The following is a 13,422-nucleotide window of genomic DNA, read 5'->3' as shown; positions in this document are numbered from 1 at the left end:
AGTGTTATTGATATGAAAAAGGACTCTTCATCAGTGTTGAAATTTAGGGTGATGATCTAGTTTTTGTAACGATGAATGGGTTCTTTTTCTCACAGCTAGCTATACAATTTCTCAATGGTTTCATGTAAACATTGAGTGGGACCATTGGCTCTTTTTGCACTTTCTACGATGCAGTCTCGTCCGTGGACTATCATTTGTGTATAGCCAACCAAGAGATATTTGTGGTTGTTTTCGGTGAGGTTAGAAAATGTTTTTAGAAGTAAAATGTACATAAATACCATACATATTCAAGCCACTGCAGTTATCCATGAAGGAGCTTGATTCAGCACCTTCTATACCAATCTGAGTCTACTAAAGAGCAAACTTCTAAACCCCACCGCCATGAAACAGGTCTACAAAACACTTACGCCCACAGTGGTCTAATATGGTCATGAAACATGGATGTTCACAGAAAACATTAAAGAAAGATTAAAATGAATTGTAGGAAAAGTCATCGAGAAAATATATGGAGGCGTGAAAGTGGGAGATGAGTGGAGAATCGGATGGAAATTTGAGATAAGAGATATCTTACAAAACCAAGACATTGTTATGGAAGACTCCCAAATGCCAAAAAAGCTCTGATTGTTGAAGTGTAAAATAGGAAGAGTGGAAGGAGATCAAAAATGAGATGATTGGATGATGTCACGAATTATCTCCAATCTATGCGAATCACAGGATGGTGCTCCAACTCAAGGGACAAAATACTATGGAGGTTCATTCATGAGGGGGCCAAGGCCCTCACAGAGCTGTAGCGTCGCATAGTAAGGTAAGTAAGCTACCCGACCATACAGTTAACTTATGGTTGATGCAGTTTAAAGTCCCGATCTTCTAAATATGTAAGCTCTGTAAGTTTTTCAGGTTGGATAGAAAATGGAGTTGCGTTTTTTATTAACAGAACTCAAGTTCTATATTTTTTAGAGGACTTATGTAGTTTGTTATGGCTTTATAAAGTTCGAAAAAAAAAACATTATCAGTAAGAATTCATTTTGATGAAAATTGGACTTACATCCCTCTAGCTCTTAGATATAAATATTGATGATTATAGAAGTGGAGCCCAATTATGAATTTTGAGTTGAAAACCCGTAATGTATCCCCTCAATATATTAACCTTAACATAAAGGTGTGCTTTAAGGGTAGCCGATCAGATTATTGCAAAAACGATTCTTAGAAAAACTGTAGCGAGTCAGATTAAAAAAAATAGGTTAAATACATGGAGAAAAGTGGATATTTCATTAATTTTTTTATTTGGAAGGAAAGTCTTCAAGGTCTGAGGAAAAATATAATGTAGCTAAAACCATTAATAACACTGGAGTGTACAGCAGCTGAGAACTGTGTTTTTACCATTCCGCATCTTTAATTTCTTCTCATTCTTCTCTATATTTTAATCCTCTAGGGCCGTCCCCACACTACCATATGCCTCGACAAAATAATCTCAGATGATTATAATAGCATGTACGTTTCGTAGATTCACGACGTTTTGATTAGTTTGTTGTACATATTTTGAAAGAAGATGTTTTCAATTTAATTTCTTCATTATTACTATGAGGGCTGCTAATTTAGTTTTGAGATATGAATATGTGAAATTTGACACTGCCATCATACAGTTTGACATTTTTAACGGTGAACGCACTCATACGAGTGCTATAAGAGCTGTTTACAAATACTCTATGACTTTAGATCAACTCGCTTCGACATTTGGTGTTATGCGCCTGATCTCAAGCCACCGTTTCGCTGGTTTTCCAATCGTGGTTGTACTTCTCTACAGGATATATTTCGTGAAGTCGTCCAAAATCGGCTGTTGTGCCAGAAAATATCGATGCGGTGCATAAACAGATATTGCAAAATCGTCCAAAATAGTTCCACTCGCATACATTCAATTCGCATGAGTATTTGACTGTCAAAAAGATTTGTTCGCATTAGATACATGATTTACAATCGCTCAAAAAAGCTCGAGTCAATTGGTGCAAAGAAATGCTGAAGAAATTGAATCGCGGTATTTCAAAAGACGTCTATAAGATGATGATAGGTAACATGGATCTATGCATATGAACCCGAAACAATCGACTGCATGAGTCTTAAAAGACGAGCCAAATCCAAGAAAAGTTGTTTGCACACGAAGTAATTCTTCTGCAATTTCGGAATAACTGGACATGTCGCCAAGGTTCCATTACTAGAGCAACGTAGAATGGTTAATTCTGAATGGTGTACCAGCAATCATTCTCCACCACACATTAGTAGAAACAACCTTTCTTCTTATTTCCACAGATCAAAATAAAATTGCGAGATCAACGTTATTCTACATCGAAAGAAGCGGTTGATGCGTTCAAATTACATATTTTGGAGGTACCTCAATCGGAATGGAAAAAATGCTTCGACAATTGGTTCAAACGCATGCGAAAGTATATTGATCTTATTGGAGAATATTTTGAAAAACCGTAAAGCCATATCCAATTATGAATATTTGTATTTATTTGTTTATCTTGTCCATCTCAAAACTCAAGTAGCAACTCTCGTACACAATAGTAATTGATATTTTTATTGTGCCTAAATGAAAATTTTGAATGAAATTGATTGTGAAGGTCATGTTGTTTGTTATATCATTTCACTATTATCTATTAAAGCCGTGGAAATGCTAATTTCCCACTCGTGATTTGCAGCAAACTTCATACTCGTGGAAAATGACAACGTTAAAAAAATGCGTGATGATTTTAGAGTATCTGAAAAGTGAAATCGGTTGGAAAAAATATTGGCAACACTTATACGACAGTCAAAATTTTTGAGAAATATCTCTAGAAGAGTTCTAGAGATCTATCATCACTTTTTACGACCACAAGATGACGAATCGAAAGATATTGAAGAAGGAATGGACGATAGATCTATTATGGGAGAAAGAAGAAGAAGATTATTTTAAACGAGTTAGATAAAAGAGGAAATGGAGAATGAAGGAAAGAGAATAATTATTTCGGTAACGGAAAAATAATTCAGACGACCCGGAATAGGAATCGAACCCGTAATTATTGGTTACACGCTAGAAGTTATACCAGTTAAGCCATCCTAGAGACACGTACCACATTTATATTCTAAAGAAAACCCATCCAACCCGTCCAACTAACGGTAAAGAGCTATTTCGAGCTTATTAAAAAAATGGGGAAAAAAAGAAATACTGGAAAGGGAAGTCCTTCTTAGTGAATAATTTTCAATAATCGAAAAACTCATTTGGACAGTCCCCGGACTGAGAATGAGATCTATTGTTACAAAACGCAAAGTTAATTTAGAAATGTCACTTCACGCTTTTATAATAGTGACTTTAATTTTCTCATCAGTAAATTTATTCTTATACCAAGAATTATTTTTAGCCTTTTAGTTTGATTTTTGATTTTTTGTTTTCTCAAACTATAATTTATTTTGTCGTAATGATTGGTTTAATTATTAAAATTTTTTCCAAATTTAATAACTTATTTTGAATTGGAATTATTATTGTTAGTAATAATCATTGTGAGACACTTTTATGTAGAATGGTCGCGCCGTTGTAATAAATGAAGTAATTTCCCAAAATACTCCTATTCAAGGTGATCATATAAAAATGGATAATTTTATACTTTCGCGGCTCCCTCTTTTTTTGGCTCTAGAAAATTGAAAAACCATCCGATTTCGATTATTTTTTTAAAAATCTTAGTTTTTACGGCGGATTTACGAAAAAATCATGGGAATAAAAGAAATAATAACTTATATTGGTTTCAGGGCTTTAAATGTTCATGAAAATACACTCATTCACGTATAATTGTTGATAACACTTTCCAAATAATCAAACGAAATTCTTATATTTTTTTTTTCATGATCTACACAAAAAAAGTACAAATTGAAAAAAAATTCATACAAAAATGTTGATGTATCATATTTTTACAATTAAAAATAATAACAATTTCTCTTAAAATTGAACTTTTCTCACATATAATCGTTTTTATCTTTTTTATTAACTAATTATTAAAGTTATATTTTTAAAATCATTTATGGTGATCAAGTGTACAATATTAAAAGTTAACAATGAAAAAAATTGAAAATTTTCACCATTAAAAAAATGGTGTCTTACTAAGGGTGACTATTAGAGAGAGAATTGGGAGTTTAAAAAATATGGGAATAAAAAAATGAAAATTCATATTGGTTAGGTTAGGTTAGGGGGGCGTTGTTTCAAAACCAGATCCCCCCTAACCTAACCTAACCAATATGAATTTTCATTTTTTTATTCCCATTTTTTTTTCATAAATCCGCCGTAAAAACGAAGATTTAAAAAAAATCATCGAAATTGGATGATTTTTCGATTTTCTAGAGCCAAAAAACGAGGGGACCGCGAAAGTACAAAATTACTCAAAAATGTTTACCGACTCCCATGTCGCTCGTGTTGCTAGTCCATATAGGATACAACGTTCAAGCGTTCAGCTGGTTTCACTTCTTATCGTACCGCTTCTGTCGTAGGAAAGGGGCTTTAATCAATATTGTAAGCTGTAGAGCTTTAGTACTAGTAGATCATTCTTAATTAACACTTTACTTACAATTTGTACGATAAATTTTGTTAAAGTAGTTTTCTTCTCTGTCATTATATATTAGGTATTATACGAAGAAATTTTCTCTTTATGTAGACCCCCGTTTTTTCTTTAAAATTCGGAATCCCAACAATGTGATCAGAATAGCAAATATAGTAACCAATGAAACCTAAAATTGATGAGAAATCATATCTCATTACGGTTAAATGGATATTATATAACAGCTGTGACTTACATTAGCGCGTCCTTGAATAGTTTGATTGTTAAAAATTTTTTGAATTCCCTTATAACATTGATTAATTCTATTTCCACTTTCACTCATAGTTAGTATGATTTATCGGAATTAAAAATAAATTCTCACGCAGTAAGAAATTTAAAAAGGGAAAAAGACGTACACAAAATGACAGATTAATTTAAAAAGTAAACCTAACCAATAAATTAATTACTTCTAACAGAACTGCCACAGAAGTTATAAAGAGACAGAAACGACAGGCTCATTTATACATGCCAGTGAACATTCAAAAACAGGGTGTTAAAAAAGTGATCCCTTCTCTAGAATAGATAGAAAACTGAAAAATATTTGGGGTTTGCTTTGTCTCTCAATTCTTGAGGGGAATTTATCTCTGTAACATAAACTTTTTCTTTAAGATATGACTAAACTGTGTAATCCAAGGCATTAATATCGCAAGACCGAGGAGGCCAATGAATCGGAGCTTCTGCACCTCTACCAATCCATAGATTCGGAAAATCCTTTCTCAACCAAATACGACACCTTCTATCAAAGTGCGATGGAGCTCCATTGTGCATAAAAATTAAATCTTCTAATACCTCGAATAAGTGATTGCATAAAAAATCCATTTAAATTTCCAGGTAGAATGTGATAACCTATTAATTTACTACCTAAAATTGCTGCCTAAACATTAACTTTTAATGAACTGGAGACTGTGTACTGTTTTCGGTATATATTGATTTGAAAATGATGCTGGCATAAAATATTGATAAAGTTATTAATTATGATTAATTAGTAAGCATTATGTGAATTGAAAATTTTAGGTATTACTAGGTTATCATATTTTACCTGGAAATTTAAATGGTGATATGTACCTGGATTTTTCAAGAAATCGAGATATTAGAAGATTTAACTCTAAACGAGCGAAGATCTCTATTATTTATACACGATGGAGCTCCAACGCACTTTGATATAGAAGGTGTCGTAATTGGTTGAGGAATGATTTTCCGAATCGATGGATTGGTAGAGGTGCAGAAGCTCCGATTCATTGGCCTCGTCGGTTATGCGATTTTAAACCCTTGAATTACATAGTTTGGTCGTATCTTAAAGAAAAAGTTTATGTTAAAGAGGTAAATTCATCTCAAGAATTAAAAGACAGAATTCAATGTCACTCTAATCACCTCATAGCTGATTTCCAACCGTTTAGAAGATTAACGGATTCTTTAGAAAAAAGGATATATTGTGTATTCGTGAAAACGGAGGCCATTTTGATCACTCACTCTAATTGAATTTTATTTTATGTTATTAGCCATTTTTTAAATTTTCATCGTGTGATTTCTTGTTTGTTTAATTTTTTGTCGCGTAAATGAGACCCCGTTCGATAAAACGGATACATTTAAAAAAATTGGGACTGAGAGCTTTCATTTCTTGTAACGTTTCACAAAAATCCAGTTTTATCAGTATAGGATCTTGTTTTTAAAAGTTGAATAAGTATGGGCATTGAGCTATTGGAGGCCTCAGTATGAAACAAACAACAATTTGATGATCATGTATTACGGATCCCGAACTTTATCAATACTTTATACCAGCATCGGTTATTACTTCATAATTTTCAAATCACAATATTCCGAAAACGGTACAGAGTAAAATGTACAGTGTAGAATTAAATAATGTTTAAGTTCACTTGAAATTTTGCTTAATAAATATAATATTGAAAAATATTTAAAAATAAAAACAAATTCATTGGATGTATCAGCTTCCAAAACATATTCGTATAAAATTTCAATAGAATATTACTAATAGTTGCGGCAAAATCGTAAAAAATGTGTTTTCTATCTATCCTAAAGATAGGATTACCTTCCTCTGAAACCCCCTGTAAGTGTGAACAGTCACTGGTGCTACACACAACTCTATTTTTTCGTACTAGTAAAGAGTAGAGGTCCGAAAGCACCAGGGCACTGGCTAGTGTGAACATACTACCACGTTTCCTCAGTTTGTTTTTTAAATGTAAAAATGAGCGGACACTACAAGTGAAATAAAAATGAAACTATTCATTCTATCGAATTATACATAAATGAGGAATGTTTATGGAATGTAAAATGTAATGATTATGAAAATAAACATAAGCGAGAACATATTATAGATTAAGTTATTGTGCTAAAATCCAGTAAAATAGTTAAGTGGAACACACATCTTAAGCATTGTTGGTTTACAAAATGGTGGCTTATTGAATACGTTTAGTTTACAATAAATGTAATGGTCTAGGGTAAAATTAATTACAACTTGAATTCATGAGTTGTACCTGCTACCCGCCTACCTGCGAAGAACCGTTTATTTGTTTCGGAAAGTTTTCTTTCGGTCTTTTCAGTCACTCTACCATCTACCACAACTGAAGCCCTGCAGTGCTGTATTACCATGGTTACCAACTTAGGTGCTTCCCCTCAAATTTAGGGATGAAAAATGTGGGATGGGATTTTATATTTTTAGGGATTTTTATAACTTTAAATATTTATTTTTTTATATTTCAAATTATGCAAAATAAAGGTGTAATATGTAGTAAGGACCTTGAGAAATTATTCAATGTTAATTTGTATGATTTAAAAAAATCAGAATCTGAAGGAAATTATAAGTTTTAAATGATTTATGAACAAAGAAGTTAAAAAATGATGTTGATGAATGAAATTATTTATTGATTGTTCCGGAACGCTCCGGTACTTCCTTTTTGGATAGGAACGCGTTACGGAACTAAAGATGATTTCTGATAACGAGAATTGGCTGACGTATTGACAAAAAAATGAAAAAGGGTTTGAACCGAGCCTGAACCGGAACGAACCGGCTTGTTTTTCCGAACCGTGAGCCGGAGTCCGGAATGTTTTTTTTTCTGCTGAACCGGAACTCGAACCGAACCGAAACAATTACGTGAACCGGTTGTTGAACATCACCGATTTTTTTAAAAAGAAACTAAAAACTAGCAGCGAAGATGAGTCAATGACCCAGGAAAATGCAATATTGAGCAAGTATCCAACACCAACTTGAACGCTGATCAACTGGAATCTGTTGAACTTGCCGGCATAGCATCAAAGTCAACGTCAACAAGTACTTATAATGATAACGATTCTGACGAAGTCTCGTTGCCTAATATTTGGAGTGCGGAAATGTGGTTAGAAAAGAAAAGACAGTTTTATTGGTTACTTTCCGAATCTGGAAATTTAGATTGCTCTTTTTGTAACAAAACAGTACTTAGGGGTATCTAAAACCAGTGGTCTAAATATTTCAAAGGAATGGAGTTTCACATCCGTTTCTTACTACGGTAAAAATAAAAAATCGCAATTAACGTCAATAAGAAATAAAATTTTTACACACGCGAAAACAACAGCGCACATTAATTCAGAAATAATGTAATAGAGAATTTAAATAAGGCGTCTATTAAGAGCACGTGTTTAGTATTTAGAACTGCTTATTATTTAGCCAAACACGACCGAACATATTCGGATTATTAGATATAATTTATTGCAATAGCAAGACTTAAATGGAACAATTTTGACACCTGGTTTACGGTCCAGCCAGATATACCTGCACAAATATAATTAATCACATATCCAAAAATATGAAATTAAGAATTTGTTCAGAAATTATTAAAACAAATGGAAAGATTTCGATTCTCATTGATGAATCTACAACATTAAGTAAAAAATCTACTCTAATCATATTTTTAAATTTCGAAATAAATAAAATCAGCGAACCACGATCCCTTTTTTTTGATTTACTAGAATTGTCCGATCAAACAGCATCCACCATTACAGAATACCTTTTAAATAATTTGGAAAAACATGGTTTCGACGAGAATTATTTGAAACAAAATTTAATTGCATTTACCTGTGACGGAGCAAATATAATGTTAGGAAAAAGGCTTCAAAATTATTAAATAGATTTCCAAAAATAATCACGTGGCACTGTTTAAATCATCGTCTGGAGCTCTCTGTTAACGATGCTGCCGCTGAAGTAAATGGTATTAACCACTTTCACATATTTATAGATAAATTATATACCAATTATCTTCAATCTCCTAAAAATCAATTCGAACTAGTTCATTCAGAACTGTTATGCAATTTGGCAAAATTCAAAATCTCTTGCTGAACATTTTCATCAAGCCGCAACTGATGAAACTCGTTCAAAAACTGATCAGAGTGTATAAATTGGTCTAAAAAATATATCATGTCTAAACAGTTTATAATTAACTTGGCATTAATGTATGACGTTTAGTATGAACTTTCCATCTTGTTTGAAGCGTTACGGAACAGAAGTGTAACGATAGTGTATGCGGACAAACTAATCCGTCAAACTATTCGCTATTTGGAATCACTAAAATACGTTAAAAAAGGAAACAAGCTCATAGAAGCATCAGAGGCTGTTCAAGTGATGAAATGAGGAACATTTTAACTTTAACAGATAATAAAAAAATTACTATTATTAACAGAAATCAATTCCTTTTAAGTCTCATTAATAATATGACTAAAAGACAACATCCAGAAAATGATTTGATAAGTGAATTTCGAGTACTAGATCCAACGGAGTGGCCAGCAGATAAAATAAAATCCAGTCATTATGCACCAGATTTAATTTAACATCACCGATGCAATGTATCAATGCGTTTAGAGATTATATTGATACTGGAGGCAAATTAATTAAGATGTAGAAATCTTAATTCGATACATAAATATTGTACCTTGCAGTTCGGCAGAGTGCGAGCGCTGATTCAGTAATATGAATATTATTTTAAATGAACAAAGAAATAGAATATTAATTGAAAATCTAGCAAATCTTTTATTTAAAAAAATAAATCGCCCACCACAACAATTATTTAAACCAGATGATTATGTGAAAACTTGGTTAAGGTCTCATCGTTCAGCGGATGACAAAACAAGGAAAATTCAACTACAAGATCCTGAACTTAATCCTATTTGGAATAGTTTATCAAAACCATTGGGATTTTCATGTATTGATTTCATGGACTGATTTATCTAAAACAATCTACGAAGAAATTGTATTATTAATTCAAAATAAAGTATTGCAACATATTTCTGAAGAAGTGCAATCTGCTAAAAATTTTGGTGTAATTGTGGATTCCACACCTGATATTACTCATGTTGATCAACTTACGATAATTATTAGATATGTGCGTAACAATGGTAAAATTGTCGAAAGATTTCTAGAACTCATTCCAAATACTGGCCATAAGACTAAAGATATTGAAGATGCATTGTTAAAATCGCTTGAGGATAATGGTTTAAATATAATGAATTGTCGTGGTCAGTCTTACGACAATGCAAGCAACATGTCAGGTTTATATTCAGGAGTGCAAGCACGAATCAAAACAAGTAATCCTTTAGTTGAAACTGAATATGTTCCTTGTGCTGGTCATTCTTTAAATTTAGTGGGAACTTGTGCAGCTGAATCTGTTACCGAAGCCGTAGACTTTTTTTCTACTTTGCAAGAAATATATAATTTTTTTTACCGTTTCAACACATCATTGGGAGATTTTGACACAGCATACAATTTTAAGACTTAAAAGTCTTTCTCAAACTCATTGGTCTGGTCTGGTCATTTAGAAACAGCAATTCTAGTATTGTTTGGAATGCAATTTTGGATCGCTTCAATGCTGCGAGTAAGAAACTTCAGGATTCTCAAGCTGATTTATCATCTGTGATACAAATATACAGTTCTTTGGCATTATTTCTACAAGATATGAGAAATAAACAATTTTCTGACTATGAAAAAAAAGCCAAAGCAATATCTGGAGTTCAAAATTACTATCGATATGACACCCGTCGTAAAAAAACCCGAAAACTTCATTCTGACGAGTCACGGGAGAATGAAAGAACAGCTGTATCTGGAGAAGAAAATTTTCGAACCAACATTTATTATCCAATTTTAGATACTTTAAGTGTACAATTGAAAAAACGTGAAAGCAGTTATCATAATCTTTACAAAAAATTTAATTTTTTTGATAATTTGTATGAAATTGATACAAATGAATTAAAAATTCGCGCAGATGAATTAGTTATTAAATATCCTAATGATTTGGAAGAGACTTTAGCGAATGAATGTATTCATTTGCACTTTCAACTCAGATTCTCTATTAAACACGATAGATATAAGTTCCGCGCAAGGAATATACAATTTTTTGTATTCTCAAAAGCTTCAAGATGTTTATCCGAATGTAGACATTGCTTTACGTATTTTTTTAAGTATTCCGGCTACGAACTGTTCAATGCTTTGGCACTATTTCAATTACAGCTCAACTAGTTCAAGAAATTAATTACAACGATATAGTTGATAATTTTGCTCAGACGAAAGCCAGAAAGAAGATATTTACAAATTAAGTAATACATTATAGTATAAGAAAAATGACTGTTTTTTACGAAATAAATATTATATCTAAATAATATAAACGGACTCAAAGAAATAAAATTTCATCCGTTGAAAAAGGGCGGCTAATCAGATAGGGCCTAAGTTGGCAAAAAGCTTAATCCGCCACTGTCCATGTCTACGGTTATAATTCGTATGACGACGCGACTCTGTTCACTGCTAGTTTTTATTGCATCAGCCGTTAGTTTGCATGTGTTGTTGCATTAAATGCGTACATTTTGGCAATATTATTAGCTAGGCCAGTTTATTTGGTATAGAATTTACAGTTTGTACACAATGGATAGTGACTATTCAGTGTCAAGTGAAAATGAAGCCGGTCCATCAAGCAGAGCAACGAAGAAACTCAAAAAAAAACAGGTAGAGGGCGAGATGTAATGAAAATGTAATGTAATGAACTTGGATCTGACTGTTTGTGTAAACGTTTTTGTTGTTTTACTGTTGTTCCTGACCCTGAACGCCGTAGAATCCTTCGGAAATTTAACCTTACTTTACTGATCTAATCAGTTATTTTTTTTATTCTAGGTAACACTGACAAACAAAACTCTTACCTTGGTGGTCTCATCAGTCTTCTTCCTGTCATCCGTAGACATCCTCGGAAAAATGAAGCTGAATCAAGGGTTAATAATGCCTCATTTAGTTATCGTGTCCGACTGATTGAAGATTGAATAACTCGTGATATTTCAGTATATATGAAGGTTTTTTATCTTAACACAGAATCACAGGGCGTCGAGCTAGATACGTGAGGGAGTCGTTGCTTTTAACTGGGAAAGCACCAGTCGATATGCGTGGAAAACACAACACATTAGGAGTCTTAAAGGGCGAAAATCTCATTATTCCTTGACAGACTCCAAAAAATTTACCAGCCCGAAGATCTAAATATAGTCAAATTACACAAAATGTATAATGATCGCAACACTGATGCTAAAGTTTCCTACGAAACTTTTCGAGGAATTTTTGAAAACAACTTTAATATATTGTTTGGCTATCCACGTGCAGTACGTGTGATACCTTGAAAGCCGACATATCTTCACTTACTCTAAAATTGAATTCCATCCAGGATGATAAAACGAGGAAGATTGCAAGCAATGATTTGGCGAAAAAAAAAAATCGTGAAAAGCTTCATCTAAGAAAAAGTCAGCAATTTTATAATCTAAAGCGAAATTACTGCAAACGTACCGCAGTCTCTGACTATGGGAAGTATCACCATGGATTTCTAAAAAAATTTGCCATACACAAACATCACTACCAATGATGTTTACTATAAAAGTCAACTAAATATTATTAATTTCAATATTCATATTTTGTCAAATTCAAGATCTGTATTTTACACCTACGATGAATCTGTTGCTAAGAAAGGAGCTGACGAAGTCTGTTCCATGCTGTATCACTTCTTTTATAAGATCCTCTCCATGGAAGTAAAAGAACTAGCATTTTTTTTTATTCGTACCCAGGACAAAATAAAAACTTTGCGGTTATTCGATTCCTGCTTACACTGAGGTACCATATGACTGGAGAGACGAATTAAGAAATTGCCGTCTGAAACCTACACCATTTGAGGTCATTGATTATAGCAAAAATTTTGATTTTCAAAATTGGAGTACGCTGAGAAAAATTTATCAGGGTTCCATCCCTGTTAAAATGCCCAAATGGAAGGATTTGCAAGATCTGACATCATCCTTGAGAGAGCAGAAGCCAGGTTGTTTTATCAACAATTACCATTTGCTGAACAACCTCAAGAACAGAGCGATGACGAATTTGTGGATGACCCACCAACAGGCTAGGGAAAAGTGGCATGAGACCAGGATAGAACTTTTATTCTTTTCTGTTACGTCTCTAGTTTGAAATGAATGTTTATTTTTTGTAATAATAAACACATTATTTATCAAACATATTTTTTCCTTAAATTTTACCTTCTAACGAGTTAGTAAACCCATTTTTTCGGTATTCTCCATACTCGTCCGGATGGACTGTCGCCGTTTTTTCCCTGTGCCCTTCATTTATTAGTCGTTCATGTATTTATGATATTTCATATTTTAAATCTATTATTTATTTAAAAATATTACTTATTTTATAAATAATAAAATTTTTTAGGGGGAATCTATAGTATTTGGGGAAATTTTAGGGGTTTAGGGAGCTGCCGGGATCGAAAAAAGTCTTTATTTACTCATACAATTATTAATAATA

Source organism: Diorhabda sublineata, chromosome 3 (assembly GCF_026230105.1).
Source record: "Diorhabda sublineata isolate icDioSubl1.1 chromosome 3, icDioSubl1.1, whole genome shotgun sequence".
NCBI lineage: Eukaryota > Metazoa > Arthropoda > Insecta > Coleoptera > Chrysomelidae > Diorhabda > Diorhabda sublineata.
The sequence above is the reverse complement of the archived record's forward strand: the minus strand, read 5'-3'. Positions refer to the sequence as shown.